At 39.5% G+C, this 15,732-nt stretch overlaps 1 non-coding gene across 1 annotated transcript; it reads left to right on the forward strand.

Annotated features, from left to right (window-relative positions):
- Positions 1-5,685: 5,685 nt before the first annotated feature.
- LOC136231411 (U6 spliceosomal RNA) lies at positions 5,686-5,790 on the forward strand. The gene has a single exon (XR_010689801.1). It is a non-coding gene; the product is annotated as a U6 spliceosomal RNA (small nuclear RNA).
- The last annotated feature ends 9,942 nt before the right edge of the window (positions 5,791-15,732 follow it).

Consider the following 15,732-nt stretch of genomic DNA (forward strand, 5'->3'; position numbering starts at 1 on the left):
TTCCAAAGACGTTCTGGGGCTATGCCTTAGAAACTGCCCTCTTCACCCTAAATCGAGTACCAACTAAATCCGCTAGTTCCACACCATATGAATTGTTCATTGGTAGGAAACCCGTGTTTTCATTTATGAGAGTATGGGGTTGTTCAGCCTTTGTCAAACGTATTGCGTCCAACAAACTAGATTCGAAATCTGATAAATGTTTCTTCATTGGATACCCTAAGGAAACTATGGGATATTACTTCTATCATCCAGATGATCAGAAAGTAATCGTATCCAAGCACACAACCTTCTTAGAGAAAGAGTTTCTCGAAGAAACACAAAAGGGAAGCATGATTGAACTTGACGAAGTTCAAGAAGAAGAAACACCGACTGAAACAACAGAGGCGATTGAGGTACCCGAAGGAGTGCCATTAGATGAGACTCCAGTGCCACCTATTCGTAGATCACAAAGAGTTCGTGAACTTCGAGTTAGATATGGTTTTCTAGTGGGAGATGATAATGAGGTTCCCGTGTTAGACGACGAACCCGAAAACTACGAAGAGGCTCTTACTAGTCCAGATTCTAAAGCATGGCTTGAGGCCATGGATTCTGAAATGGATTCCATGTATACTAACCAAGTGTGGACTTTGGTTGATCCACCCGGGTGCAGGTGGATCTTCAAAAAGAAGACGGACATGGATGGAAAGGTTAGCACCTACAAAGCTAGGTTAGTAGCGAAAGGATATCGTCAGAAGCAAGGAATTGAGTATGACGAAACTTTCTCTCCTGTGGCTATGTCCAAATCAATCAGAATCATGCTTGCAATTGCCGCTCACTACGATTATGAGATTTGGCAAATGGATGTGAAAACAGCTTTCCTAAACGGAAACCTGCTTGAGGATGTATATATGATGCAACCTGAAGGTTTCATATTGAAGGATGCAAATAAAGTTTGCAAACTTCAGAGATCCATTTATGGACTCAAGCAAGCATCTAGAAGCTGGAATAAGCATTTTGACGAAACCATAAAACAATTTGGTTTTGAACAAAATTGCGAAGAAGCTTGCATTTACAAGAAAGCAAGTGGGAGCTCTATAGCATTTCTCATACTATATGTGGACGATATATTATTAATGGGAAATGACGTTGCTCTCTTACAGTCAGTGAAAGTATGGTTATCTGGTAACTTCTCAATGAAAGACCTTGGTGAAGCAGCTTATATACTTGGTATAAAGATCTATAGAGATAGATCGAGAAGACTGCTTGGTCTTTCACAGGCTACATACATTGAAAATGTGCTAAATCGGTTTAGCATGCTTGAATCGAAACGAGGTAACTTACCCATGTTACATGGTGTAAAGTTAAACAATCATCAATGTCCTAAAACCGATGATGATAAACGACGCATGGCTGTAGTCTCGTACGCCAGCGCAATCGGTTCGATTATGTATGCTATGCTATGCACTAGACCTGACGTATCGTTCACGTTATCTGTAATGAGTCGTTACCAAGGGAATCCGGGAGACGAGCATTGGATTGCCGTCAAGAACATTCTTAAGTACTTGAGAAGAACTAAAGATATGTTCCTAGTGTACGGAGAAGGTGATCTGAAAATAGAAGGATTTTCAAACACAAGTCATCTCACAGATGAGAATGATTATAAATCCCAATCAGGATACCTGTTTATCTTGAATGGGGGCGCGGTCAGTTGGAAGAGTTCCAAGCAAGGAAGCGTAGCTTTCTCTATGACCGAGTCAGAGTATATCGCAGCTGCGGAAGCAGCAAAGGAAGCGGTTTGGATTAGAAAGTTCATTACAGAACTAGGTGTGGTGCCTGACATTGTCAATCCCATTACACTGTACTGTGATAACAATGGAGCCATTACGCAAGCAAAGGAACCACGGTTTCCATCGAAGGGATTGTCGTTCGGAGGTCTGGAAGGTCTGTTTCGGATAGGGGAAGATTGGTAGACAGTTTCTATCTCTTTTGAAGTTGTGGGCACTTCATTAACAACGGTAGATTGATCATCAAGAGGTAATTTTTCTTATCCCTCTTTATATGAAATAACGGTTAACGGATCTTGTGGTTTATGGAAATAGGTTAAAAATTTTATATTTCCGCTGCTATACCTTAGCCTAATTTCCAACAAGGCCGTCCCAAAATGACATTATAAGCCAACTGACCATCCATAATGGAGAACTCCAAATCTCCCTTCCAGACTTGATCTTCATCTGCCAGCTCGCATTCCAGCATTACCTACCCTTTCATCTGGATTGTGTGTCCTGTTACTCCTAGGATGTCTACAATGGTGGTCTCCACCTAGATAGGATCGATCTTGAGTTTGGCGAATGCCCCTCTTGTAATGACGTTGCATGAACTGCCAGTGTCGATCATTACTCTTTTCATTTCCCATCCTTCTATCATCATGGTGATGACCAGAGCATCTTCATGAGGAGGAACCTCCGGACCTACATTTGTGAAAGGGCGATTAAGTGACATCCTATTGAGAGCAACGGTTTTCGCCTTTTTTAGTGCGGGTTGATATCCTGGTCCGCCCGCTATGACATTGATGACTCCCTTCGCCTTATTTCTCGGATCATCTCTCGGCTTATCACCGTCGCCTTTCCTGCTATCATTTTGGACGAACATGTCCAACTTACCTCTTTCGATAAGCCTTTCTATCTCCCTGGCCAACTCCCAGCATGCATCCGTCTCATGACCATTCCTCTTGTGGTACTTGCAATAATTTTTGGGATTTTTCCCCATGTTGGTGTACTCCCCTCCCTTTGGTTCGGGGTATGAAATGCTCCGCTTGTGCTGGCTGTTCTCGATCCACATTAGCACTTCACTCTTGGAGGCATTTAACGGTGTAAACGACGGTATGTATGCCGATTTGTTTCTAGATCCTCTTCGCTACCTCGGGATGATGAATCAGGGAGTTTTTCCTTGTCCCGTCGACGAGATTCACCTTTGTCTCTCTTGGGCGGAGATATAGATTCTCTACGAATGTCATCAACCTCCATAAAGTCCTTGCACCTTTCTATCAGTTCGGCCATATTCATTGGTTTGTTTCTGATTAGATCCTCTTGTAAGCTTTTACATGTTGTGTTTTTCACCAGCGCTTCCACTGCCATGGAGACATCAACATCAACGATGCGAATACACAATTTGTTGAAGTTATCCACATACTCCCGAAGGGGTTCATTTTCTTTTTGTTTTAACTCAAAGAGCTTTCGCGATTTAACCACTGGAGGAATGCATCCGGCGAATTTTGCATAAAATTCTCGACTTAACTGATCCCAGCTGTCTATTGATCCTGGGGGGAGGGACTGGAACCAATCGTAAGCAGGACCCTTGAGCGTAGTGATGAACATCCGACACAGCACCGCCTCACTGGCCCGATTAAGGCTAAGCAACATGTGATACTTTCTTGAATGGGCCTCAGGATTATCCTCACCTGAGTAGACTTGGATGTTAAGAATCTTAAAGTGCCTCTCGGTTTCCTTAACCTCGATCCACGCAGTGAAAGGCGAATCACGGTTGGCGAATGGGTTATGCCTTGCATTCTCTTCGTTCTGACGGCGTACCTCGGCTCTGATTCGCTCCTCCATAATACGTCGATTCTCTCTAGGACGCCTTCTACTTGGAGGTCTACTTTGAGAAGACGAAGAGCTGGAATCGGATGATGGGTATGATGGTGACCTTCTACCACCTTCGCCACGTCCGCCTGGAGGAGCTCGCCTATTTTCTCCTTGATTTGGTGGCGGATTTTGTCTATCCTGCCGTGGTAATCTAGCTTGCTGCTCGTTTCTCCTTCGATCAGATACCGGAGGAGATCTACCTCACCATGGTGATCCACGCCTAGGGTGAGAAGGAGATTGAGAGCGCTCCTTTCCATGTGTCTTTTTACGCTTCTTGTGCCTCCGACCCTCCTGGCTGCCAATGGTGATCCCGGGGTTTGCAGTGCCCCTAGGAAGAGTCGAATCATTCCTTTGACTCCCTTCCGGTATCTCCAAAAATAGCCTTCGATTCAACGGCGGTTGGCTACTAGCGAGCACTGGATTAACAACTGTGGAGTCCGCAGGGTGAGAAAGAAAAAACAATGAGTCACGAGCATTGGGTCTTATGAGAGTATTCTACCATTGTGATGGCGTAGGAGCCGGATGAGGACGACGGAGGGTGAATGGAGGAATTGTCATGTAAGACCTTAGCCGACTTTCCATGGCGGGTCCATACTCTCTTCCGATAGATCCCGCACAAACTTCAATAAAAGAGTCAGGTGACATGCTCCCCTCTCCATGTACGGTGGGTGCATCAGGGTCAACGCGACCAGCGTTCGTAGTGAGACTAGTTGATGGTGTTATGGATGGTGTTTCTGTTCCTGTGGAGGGATTGGATCCTCCGCTTGTCATGGTTAAAACGTGAACGAAATCCTTATTAGGTTAGGAGTCCATGTTCATCGCACCAATTGATAACTAGGGATGGATTTCCGATCAACTCTCTTCCTTGTGGGGGCGTCGTTGGGTGCGACGGGGGGAAGCTCCGATGCCAAAGTTAGTATGGTATAAGGAGAATAAACTATATTGACAAAGGTAGGGTTTAAGGAAGAGAGTGAATGTGTACCTCAATAGCTTGGGGTGCAAGCTATTTATAGTCATGTGATCGTAACTCCTAGTAACCAGAAAGTCTCCATTAATACCTCATTAATGGCGGTTACGGATCTCTCTTAACTGTGGCCGTTAGCTCATTAACGGTTCATTAATTGCCTTTATTGGGAATCGGCTCGGGCGGGCGGATCGAGACGCGTAGGCAGATCTCGTGTAGGTTTGACTACGGATAGCGTGTGGCGGAATCTAAGAGATCCGCCACAGAGATGACTTGCTTGATACGCCACTGCTTCCCCGGCATTCCCAATACGTTGCCGTTTTGGTAAATATCCGCTTTGATCCTATGGATAATATCTCGATGTTATCAATATTGTCACCTAAAATAATTTCTTAACAGTTATATTTTAGAGGAATAGTCATATGTGACAATTTTATACATGTTAAATGGAGTTTGAATTACTCACTAATAAGAACTTAATATGTTAAGAAAATAATTCATCAAATTTTCATTTTCTCTTCTTCTGCTGCTCTCATATTTTCTCTGTCTTCAATATTATGAAAACTGCATCTGGTTTTTTAGAATTCATACTTCGATGCTTTCTAATTTTGTTTTTATTATAGAGGAATAGTCATATGCTGACAATTCCACACGTATTAAAAATAAAGTTTGAATTACTCACATAACTGATTTGTTCAAAATAGACTTAATATGTTAAAAAAAAGTAATTGATGAACGACTTAGTATATCCATTTGAAATATTGGAGGTTTATTGTGTTAAAAAATAATTGATCAATCACATAATATAATTATTTAAAATACTAAGAGTTTAATTATAAGATAATAATTTAATGATAGACTAAAATATATGTTTGCTTGAAAAGAAGAGGGAAGAGATGAATAGTGTGCAGAGTGTCATCCAACATGTTTTGGTGTTTATAAGTTGGTTTCCAAACGGTGCCGTTTTGCTATTCCTGAGGGTAGGATTGGAAAATTTGAACCAAAAATTACAATACCATTTTGCCATGCTCAAGGGTAAAATTGGAAAAATTGGACAAAAAATTGCAATTGCTACTGTTCACTTCTTTCAGCTTTATATATATATAGATAATTAGGTCTCTGATAAAATTGGAACGATACAGAGAAGATTAGCATGACCCATTTGCAAAAATGGCACGCATAAATCGAAAAATTGTGCACCTTACTAAATGGTTTATAGTCTATTCTTTCAAAAAGAAATTTTCTGAAAAAAAGAGGTTTGTTTTCCTATTATTTTTAAAGACAAGATTGAAGAGTGGGCAGGAGGACTCATAGGAATCCGCAGGAAGTGGTTTAGGAAAGGACTGACGAATCGGATGCGCTCGCCCAGCGAGAAAGGCCCTGATCCAAATTTTTTAATTCAAACAAAAATAGATAATCGGTTTTAATAATTACAAATTTATTAAATTTAGGCTAATATGTCAAATATTGATAACGTTAAAAATGAATTGATATATAATCAAACTCATCTTCACTTCTAATTTCAAATACTTTTTTACTTAACTAGTCACGGTTCTTTTATTTGATTTTATCACTATTGTATAGATGTATAGATGTCTAGAAATTTACAGATTAAAATTTTCATGAATATATCATTATTAAAGTTTATTGTAATAGTTTTTTAATATATGGCGTATTAAAATATTTAAATATAATATAATTCAATCATTATTATTAAATATTTTTTCAAAACTACATCTTGAATACAATTTTCCATCATCATTGGCAAATCAGTCATGGTTTACCGATAATAAATTTAATGGAATAACCTGTTAGAGATAATGTTCCTATTATCTTTGTAAATAGATTCTTATCTAGTTAGAGTTTCAATTTGTCTATAACCCTAGCTAGGTAGAGTTCTAATACGATTATACTTGTGTATTGTATTCCTATACAAACTACTATTGGCTCACTATAAATACAAGGCCTCTGAGCCATAATCACTAAGGTGATTCAAACCACTAATTGTGTCATCACTTATCTCTCTCTATCTCCCTAATATTCCCTATATCAAACTATACATTCAACATGGTATCAGTAGTATCAACTTCCGCATCCTTCGAATCCTCTGATCATCCTCAATCACCCACCTATTCATAGTTCAAAGCCACTGCCGCCGCAACAGCCGCCGCTGTCGCCGTCGCCACCGACGTCGTCGCCGTCCAAATCGCGTCAACCGGCGCCTCTAATTCCGCGGTTGCCCAAAACACGAACGACGCCTACGGTGGATCGTTCACTTCATCTGGATGGCGGTTCACCTCGCCGTTTGTCACCGATGAATCAGAATTTCTTGCCGCACCAACAGCCGCGGCAGCCGCACCTCTACAGCACACGGTCGGCGACACCTTCCCGCCGGAGGTTCGCAAGGCGCTCGAAGCTTACCAGGCGGCCAGCGCAAGGGGGGCCAATGCCCAGGCGCGTCCTGCATCCTCCGCGTTGGTTGCCCCGGCGCAAATCCCATCCGCAGCACAGGCGCCTCTCACACCGTCCGTCGCGGCTCCTGTGCCCCTCGCCTCAGCTGCCGCTGCCCAGGCATCTGTTCTGTCTGCTGCAATTGCGCAACCCGCGCCCATTCCGACCGCAACAGCAGCATGCAATCAGCGGTTTGTGCAAACCGCGATACCAACGACATCCGCCAATGACGCCGCGGTACTAGCTGCCCTTGCAGCATATCAGGCGACTATTCCGCCTCCTCGGAATCAAAAAAATTTGGTTCAGCAGCCATCTAATCAATTGCAACAATCCGCGACACCTCCAACTCTATTCTCTCCATCAGTTCTTGCTGCCCTAGCAGCGTATCAGGCAGCTGAAGCCAGTAACAAACATCAGGTTATCTCTGAATCTCATACTTCACCGTTTTGTTACGATACTCAATTATCCCATGATCCCTCACCATCTTTCTTCTCAAATTCGTTTCATAATACTGTTGATGCACCGTCAAACAATGTTAGACAGAATTTTATTTCCTCCTTCATCCCTAATACTACAAACAATCCTGTCCATCCAGAACCTATCTCCACTCATGTTGAACAACCACGACAACCACCCACAAATATCAACATTAACATCAAATTAACCCCGAACAACTACAAAGCATGGAGAATGTCCATGGAATCTACCCTTCAAACCTATCATCTTCTTTCTCACATTCTTAGTTCAACACCACCTCCACCCAAATTTATTCCTAGAACAGGTTTTGTGACATCAGCTGCGGATTTAATCATAAATCCATCTTTTATTCAATGGGATGATGTAGAAAATGTGGTTAGGACTTTGCTCCTAAATTCAATCACCGAAGAGGTGTTTTCTGAGATTACATATCTCAAATACTCACATGATATTTGGCTAGCCTTAGAGGATGCCTACGGGCTTATTACAGGCAGCAAGCAGTTTCAGATGGGAGTCGAACTGCATGAGCTTGAGCAAGGGGAATGTCTGTGACTGCGTATATGCAAAAAGTGAAGTCCATCCTTGATGATCTAGCTGCCTCAGGGAATCCTTACCCTCGACATCTACTACCATCAGTTCTTTACAAGGGTTTAGCAGAAGAGTATCGCTCCACTGTCCAGAATCTGGTAACTCAGCGCGGTACAAACATCAACTATCAAGAGATTTTGCATAGCTTGAAGACAGTTGAGGGCATGATTCAATCAACCAGAAAGACAACTCTGCTTCAGCCCGATGGTGTATCAGCACATCGGGAGGCCAATGTATCCACCATGGAAACAAATCAATCAAAGAAGCAGAATCCAAAGAAGAGAAGAAGTGGGAAGTGCTACAATTGTGGTGATCCAAGCCACTGGGCTGACAAGTGCAAAAGACCAAAGAACAATTCAAGAGCACACTACAATCCTGGACCACAAGCACACATGGCATGGCAACAACCACCAAATCCATTCATGGGTCCTAATCAGCCGTGGTATCCAGACACAGGAGCAACCAATCACATGACGGCAAATCCGACTCAACTTCATCAAATGCAACCATATCCAGGATATGATACAGTTCAGTTTGGCAATGGTCAAGGTTTGCAAATTTCTCACTTTGGAAATTCAAATATCAATGATTTGAAAATTAATGATGCCCTACTTGTTCCCAAGCTTACCAAATCTTTATTATCTGTTCAAAAATTTACCCGTGACAACTCATGTTTCTTTGAATTTTGGCCTAACCATTTTCTTGTGAAGGACCAAACAACTGGGGAAATCCTGTTACGGGGCCCGAGTAAAGATGGGCTTTATGTGCTTACACCCACCCTGAAGGAGGCGCTAGTTGGAGAGAAGGTGTCTTTTGAAAGGTGGCATGCACGGTTTGGACATTGTCAAAATCAGACAGTCAGCTCAGTTCTCAAAGGAAACAATCTATGCTCTTCAAAACCAGTTAGCAATTGTTCTTTTTGTCCATTAGGCAAGCTTGATAGAAGCCCTTTACCCTCTATTAGTCGCTCTAGCACATTTATTTTTGAGAACTTACATCTGGATGTTTGGGGGCCAGCTCCAGTTGTTTCTTGTCTTGGCCACCGTTATTTTTTAATAATCATTGATGAATTCACTAGATTTGGATGGGTTTTCTGTTTAAAGAATAAGAGTGATGTTTTCTCAACCTTCTGTGATTTTTATGCCATGATTTCTAATCAGTATAGTGCAAGGGTTAAGAATATTTACTCTGATCTTGGGGGAGAATTTCAAAAACTACAACCTTTTTTCAAACGACATGGCATTATACACAAAATTGCATGCCCTCACACTCATGCACAAAACGGTATAGCTGAGAGAAAAATTAGACATGTCGTTGACACCTGCCTCACTTTGCTAGCCAATGCATCTTTACCTCTAAAATTCTGGAACTATGCCATGATACACAGCATTAGGCTAATCAACTACTTACCCACCAAAATCCTGAACAATAATTCACCCTATTTCTTGTTCTACAAGAAACATCCTGCCTATAAGGCCTTACGCATTTTTGGCAGTGGTATCTATCCTCTTCTTCGTCCATACAATCAGCACAAATTTGATTTTCGCTCTAAGCTACGTGTCTACCTTGGTCCATCAGAAAATCATTCTGGGGATATCTGTCTTGAGTATACCACTGGACGCATATACATCTGCAAATTTGTGCAGCACAATGAAGAAGTATTTCCTGCATCAGCAGTCACTGCATCATCACCTTCATCTAGCAACTCGGGGGTAAGCACATCGTGTTAACTACCATCTTTACTCGGCCCGTATCCAGGTAATTTCTCTAATCCCAATCCTATATTATCTACTTCTAACTTAGTTCCATGCTCCCAACCTATCACACCTGTCCACTCTAGACCTCATCCTGGTACACCAATTACTCCCCCTGACTCTGAAGCCACAAACACTGCTCCTTTAGCTCCACGTCAATGTTTGTCACCAGTGGTCACTGCTGCATCAACACCTGTTCCTTAGAATGATCCTAGTACACCAGTTGATGCTGTGAACATCACCACACCAGAAATACAGAATGCAGTACCTCATGAAGAGAACATCATGCCACAAACAGATTCTCCTCCTCCTGAAACTGCACCACCTGCTCCTATTCCAACTGAAAGGCCCAGGCCTCGCAATGCACCGATGATTGGTCCACGACAACATTATATGCAACTTCGACAGTCGTCTCTTCAGTCAAGAGGAAGGTTTGAGGGACTTTTAGCTACACATCCAAATGGCACAGTGGATCCCACATGCTTCAGCAAAGCCAACAAACAACCCGTATGGCGTACAACAATGTCTGAAGAGATTCAAGCTCTTCTGGACAATGGCACATGGCAACTTATACCGAGACCACATGATCAGCATGTCATCACCTCCAGGTGGCTCTTTCGTACAAAGAAGAAGTCTGATGGAACCATTGATCGTCACAAAGCCCGCTTGGTAGCACGGGGATTCACTCAAAAAGCTGGGATTGACTACAAAGAAACATTCAGTCCAGTAATCAAAGCTACAACCATTAGGTCTGTATTTGCCATTGCAGCAGCAAACAATTGGTTCATCAATCAGCTGGATGTCTCTAATGCATTTCTTCATGGAAACTTATTAGAGACAATATATATGGAACAACCGCAGGGTTTTTGGGACAGTGACCGACCAGATCATGTCTGTCTTCTGAAAAAGAGTCTTTATGGATTAAAGCAAGCACCGCGAGAATGGTTCACACGCCTTCGCACATTCCTCCTCCCCCTTGGGTACAAAATGTCACAGGCTGACAACTCTCTGTTCATCAGACGCACCGACACTGAAAAGACTTACATTCTGTGCTATGTTGATGATATACTCATAACAAGTAACCATCCTGTACACATCACCAACACTATTGCAGCCATCGAACATGAGTTTCCCATTCGCAATCTTGGCAAGGCAGAATACTTTCTTAGAATTGAGATCAGATATGAGAAGGATGGCATTCACATGTGTCAGGCCAAGTATGTGGCTGACATCCTAGACAGAGTGAAGATGATTGACTCCAAGCCCACACTAACGCCCATGGCCACCACACCAACACTTTCAAAGGAGCTAGGCACCAGCTTAACCTCTGGAGATGAATACCGAAGCATTGTGGGAGCACTTCAATACTTAACATTCACTCGTCCTGACATTGCATTTGTAGTTAACAAATTATATCAGTTTCTGCACTGTCCGACTGATGAGCACTGGAAAGGAGTTAAGAGGGTCTTACACTATATTCAAGGCACATCAGACTTTGGCATAGTCATGTCCATCAAACCAATACAGCACATCCATTGTTACTCAGATAGTGATTGGGGAGGATGTCCTGATGATCGACGATCCACGGGTGCCTTCTGTGTTTATCTTGGATCTAGCATTGTATCGTGGCAGACCCGCAAGCAACCCACAATAGCCAGATCCTCAACAGAAAGTGAATACAAGGCAGTGGCAAATGCCACAGCAGAACTCCTACGGTTCAAATCTCTTCTCTCGGATCTCGGATTTCCCTTACCCACCCCGGTTCAGCTATGGTGTGATAATGTTGGAGCAATTTATCTCACCTCAAATCCGGTGTTCCATGCCCGTACGAAGCACATTGAGCTAGATTATCATTTTGTTCGTGAACAAGTTCACAGAGGTTTTCTCAGTGTCAAATTTATTCCCACTGATGATCAGGTTGCAGACATACTCACCAAGCCGCTAGCTCCGGCCCACTTCACGATGCTACGCTCTCGCCTCTTTGTTCGTGCCCGCCATCGGCTTGAGGGGGGGTGTTAGAGATAATGTTCCTATTATCTCTGTAAATAGATTCTTATCTAGTTAGAGTTTCAATTTGTCTATAACCCTAGCTAGGTAGAGTTCTAATACGATTATACTTGTGTATTGTATTCCTATACAAACTACTATTGGCTCACTATAAATACAAGGCCTCTGAGCCATAATCACTAAGGTGATTCAAACCACTAATTGTGTCATTACTTATCTCTCTCTATCTCCATAATCTTCCCTATATCAAACTATACATTCAACATAACCAATCTATATTTTAAAACATTTATTTGAAAACTATATTTCGAATGCAAGCATATGATTTTGCCTTTTAACTTTAGAAATTACCTCATACATCCATGGCTGATAATTGAAATCAATATGTGAAAGTAGTTTTCCGGAAATAATTTTAAAAAACTAAACCACAAAAATATATTATTTTTTTAAGGATGAAAAAACATTGTTTTAATTAAAATTTGAATAGTAATTTATTATGTAATATTTAACATACTCAAAGTCGAGAAATGAATTACAATTTAAATTTCCGATATGTTGAACCGTAGAACATCTTTAAATTATAATAGTTTTCAATGAAATTTTATGTATTGGGCAATGTTAAGATAAAATATATCCATGATTACTAAATTCTTTTTCTTACCTATATTACGGCCACTAACTTAAAAAAGTAACATAAAAGTCAAATAATTTTAAAATTTTAATTTTATGGCTACTAAATTTCAATTAACGTTTTAAAATGATTATTAATGTCCATAATTTTGAGATCGTTAACCGTCATTTTATGACATTAATTAACGTTTAGTAGCCTTAATATTAGAAAGTATAACACTGAGTGATTTTTATTTTACACTTTGAAATTTATGGGTGATAATATTAGTTGAGATAAAGTTGTTGCCATAATATTAGAAAGTACAAAATTAAGTGATTTTTATGTTAAATTGGTTATAATATTAGTCGATGTAAAATTAAAAGGTCGTGAATTTAATTAATCTGGCAATCTTTAATATGGTAGTTCTTGAGATCCTAAAGAAAAATGCTAGTCAATTTTACGTGGACATAGGATCATAGATCTTTGACTATTACTTTCATACTTCCAATTTTTTTACAACATTCTTTAATATAATGGGCATAAGGCATAACCTAAACCACAAGTTTATTTTGGATGCAACTCTCTTAGGTAGAATAAAATCTATATAGTTATCAAATGAAGAACACAATATACGCACAAAAACTCTTTTTTATCCAAGATATCAACTTTCGTTCAACAAGCATACAACCAAATAAAATACCTTGCTAAAAACAACATTTTTATCCAGAACTAATACTAATTTTGCGATCCAAAATTATAAAAATAAACTACAAAACTTGCAATTCCCTCATCATGTCTCTTTAGCAAATGACTCACGTATTTCCCCTCCCATCTCAAACCTTCAAGAGCCATCAAGCAATTGCCAATTTTCATACCATTGCTTCATTTTTGTGAAGCCAAAATATATTCACATCCAATCTTTTACTAGCATGAACAATTGTAGTAAAAATAAATAAAAATAAAAGCTGAAATGTCTTATTGAATTTAGCGGATTAGAAAAGCATTGGTTATAGTGGGTTGAAGCTTTAGCTAATACCACCATGAGATGAGCACATCTTCCTGCAATTCAATCAGATGCAATAATGTTCAACTTCATTGTTTCTTTAGTTGCTTGGCTCAATAGTTAATGTCTCTGCAGATTCATCCAAATCAAATTATAATTTGATGAATCGGTATTTTATTATTGATTCGTGAAGATTGAATATCAATATTACAGCCTAAATCATAGTCGTTGGCTAAATGAAATAACAATGTTTACTTCATTATTTAGAAAGAAAGCAATGAAGTTTCGATCGACATGGCTATAACATGCTAACTGAGCATATTCAATATGGCATAAAGCTTTCCTTTACCCAAATTGAGTCTTCTCCCTGCATTTGCCACATATATATAACATGCTCAAAATGTAGCCACATGTCCCTAATACACATAAAATTTAATGATTCAAAATGAGATATGATTTGGACATGTAATGAAATGGAAGAAACCACAACTGGCTTACAACCACTGTTATAATATGGTAAACAAAGTAACTTCCATGTAAATAAAAGACAGAAAATACTCATAATGTAAGTATAAAGCTCAATCAAATTTATTAGGTTCTTTTTCTAGCCATGTCAAAAAGAAATACTATTAAAAAATACATATGTTCGCATATGAACTACGGGATGCATTCAATGAAATATGCATATTTAAAACGATTTTGTAGGACAATTATTTTATGTCTTAGAGCAACTATAGGGGTTGTAACACACAAAGTCACAAAAAGATTGCCACCTAAGCATAAGACACAACTCAAGAAAACACACCACTATACTCCAATAAAAGGATGTTGTTTCAAAAAAAATAAAATAAAAAGGATGTTTTTTTGTATAAAAAAATAGCAACCGTAAAAGTAACTTCACATAAAGTGATAGTTTTTATAATTAAAAAAACAATGAAAACAATTTAAAGAAAAAGGTGGCAGACAGTGGGTTGTTTATGTCTGCCACAAACTTGCAATTTCATGGCTCCTCAAACGCTGAATAAGGTGCGTGTACTACACAATCCTTAAGCAGCGCTTAAGAAGCCATGCGTGGCTCTCTAGTCATTGTTTATTATCTGGTTTTTTTTATTTTTCAGTTCCCACTTTTGTTTGTTACTTCAGTAAGTAACTTACTGATTTTAGTAACAGATATATAACAAGGTGTCTAATGGATGGGTGTTACAAGTAACAAACTTGTAACACCCATTAGACTTGCTCTTATATCCATGGATATTAAAATAACCTACTATTAAAAAACTTTAGAGAGAGAAAAATATAAATATTTCACTGATGAATTTCTACATAAACTTATGGAATAATTATTATATTTATAATTACTTCATAGATAAAAAAAACATAGTACCTCGGGCTAAAGTTCCCTTATTATCTCATACATATCCAACAAAACAAAACAACAGTTTGACTTGTTCAAAATATTACAATTTAGTTCAAGAGACCACGCATATTAAATCACATGCTAAAAAAACTATAAATGACATCGTGTCACTAAAATACTTATAGAAATGCACATGTAATGTATCCAAATTCCAATCTTAGCCTCTAAGACCACCCATTGCATTTTCTGGACATCATCTTTGTTTAGTCTTTCAACATCTAATCTTGAGGCTCTGTTCCAAAACTGAAGCACGACTATCCCTAGCATTTATAAACACCACAAAAACTACAGTGATAATATACAACAACCATATGCTACCGTGTGTGAGCGGCCGTGGAACCCGATTACCCTTTACTCTCGTGAGGGAGGATGGATTTTCGGCAAATGAGATTTTGTTTTTACATAACACCGTCACTTATCGTTTTTAAGAACAACACTTAGCGTGTCCCTTCCGATGTATGCATTATTTTATTTATACCTTAACCTTTTTTTTATCATGTTTTGGGTTAAAATATTTATTATCAGAGTCGCCACCTGGATTTTAATGTTCGAGAACATGTCAAAAGATTAGATGGAACAATGGCTCACAACATGTCATCTCTTCAGAGTTAGGTACGTGACTTAAACGGTTCAATGGTTTGATTAATAAACGCGTAGAGTTGTCTTTATTAAAATACCATAATATTTCTATTCCATATTCAATTATATATCATTTTAACGTTCAAAATCGATAAATAAATACTGAAATATAAATTATTACATCATTTTCACAAATGGCATAATTAGCCCAAATACATCAGATCTAGTCCTATAAAATAAATCTATTAAACCTACAAGACAA

This window comes from Euphorbia lathyris, chromosome 5 (assembly GCF_963576675.1).
Source record: "Euphorbia lathyris chromosome 5, ddEupLath1.1, whole genome shotgun sequence".
NCBI classification, from domain to species: domain Eukaryota; kingdom Viridiplantae; phylum Streptophyta; class Magnoliopsida; order Malpighiales; family Euphorbiaceae; genus Euphorbia; species Euphorbia lathyris.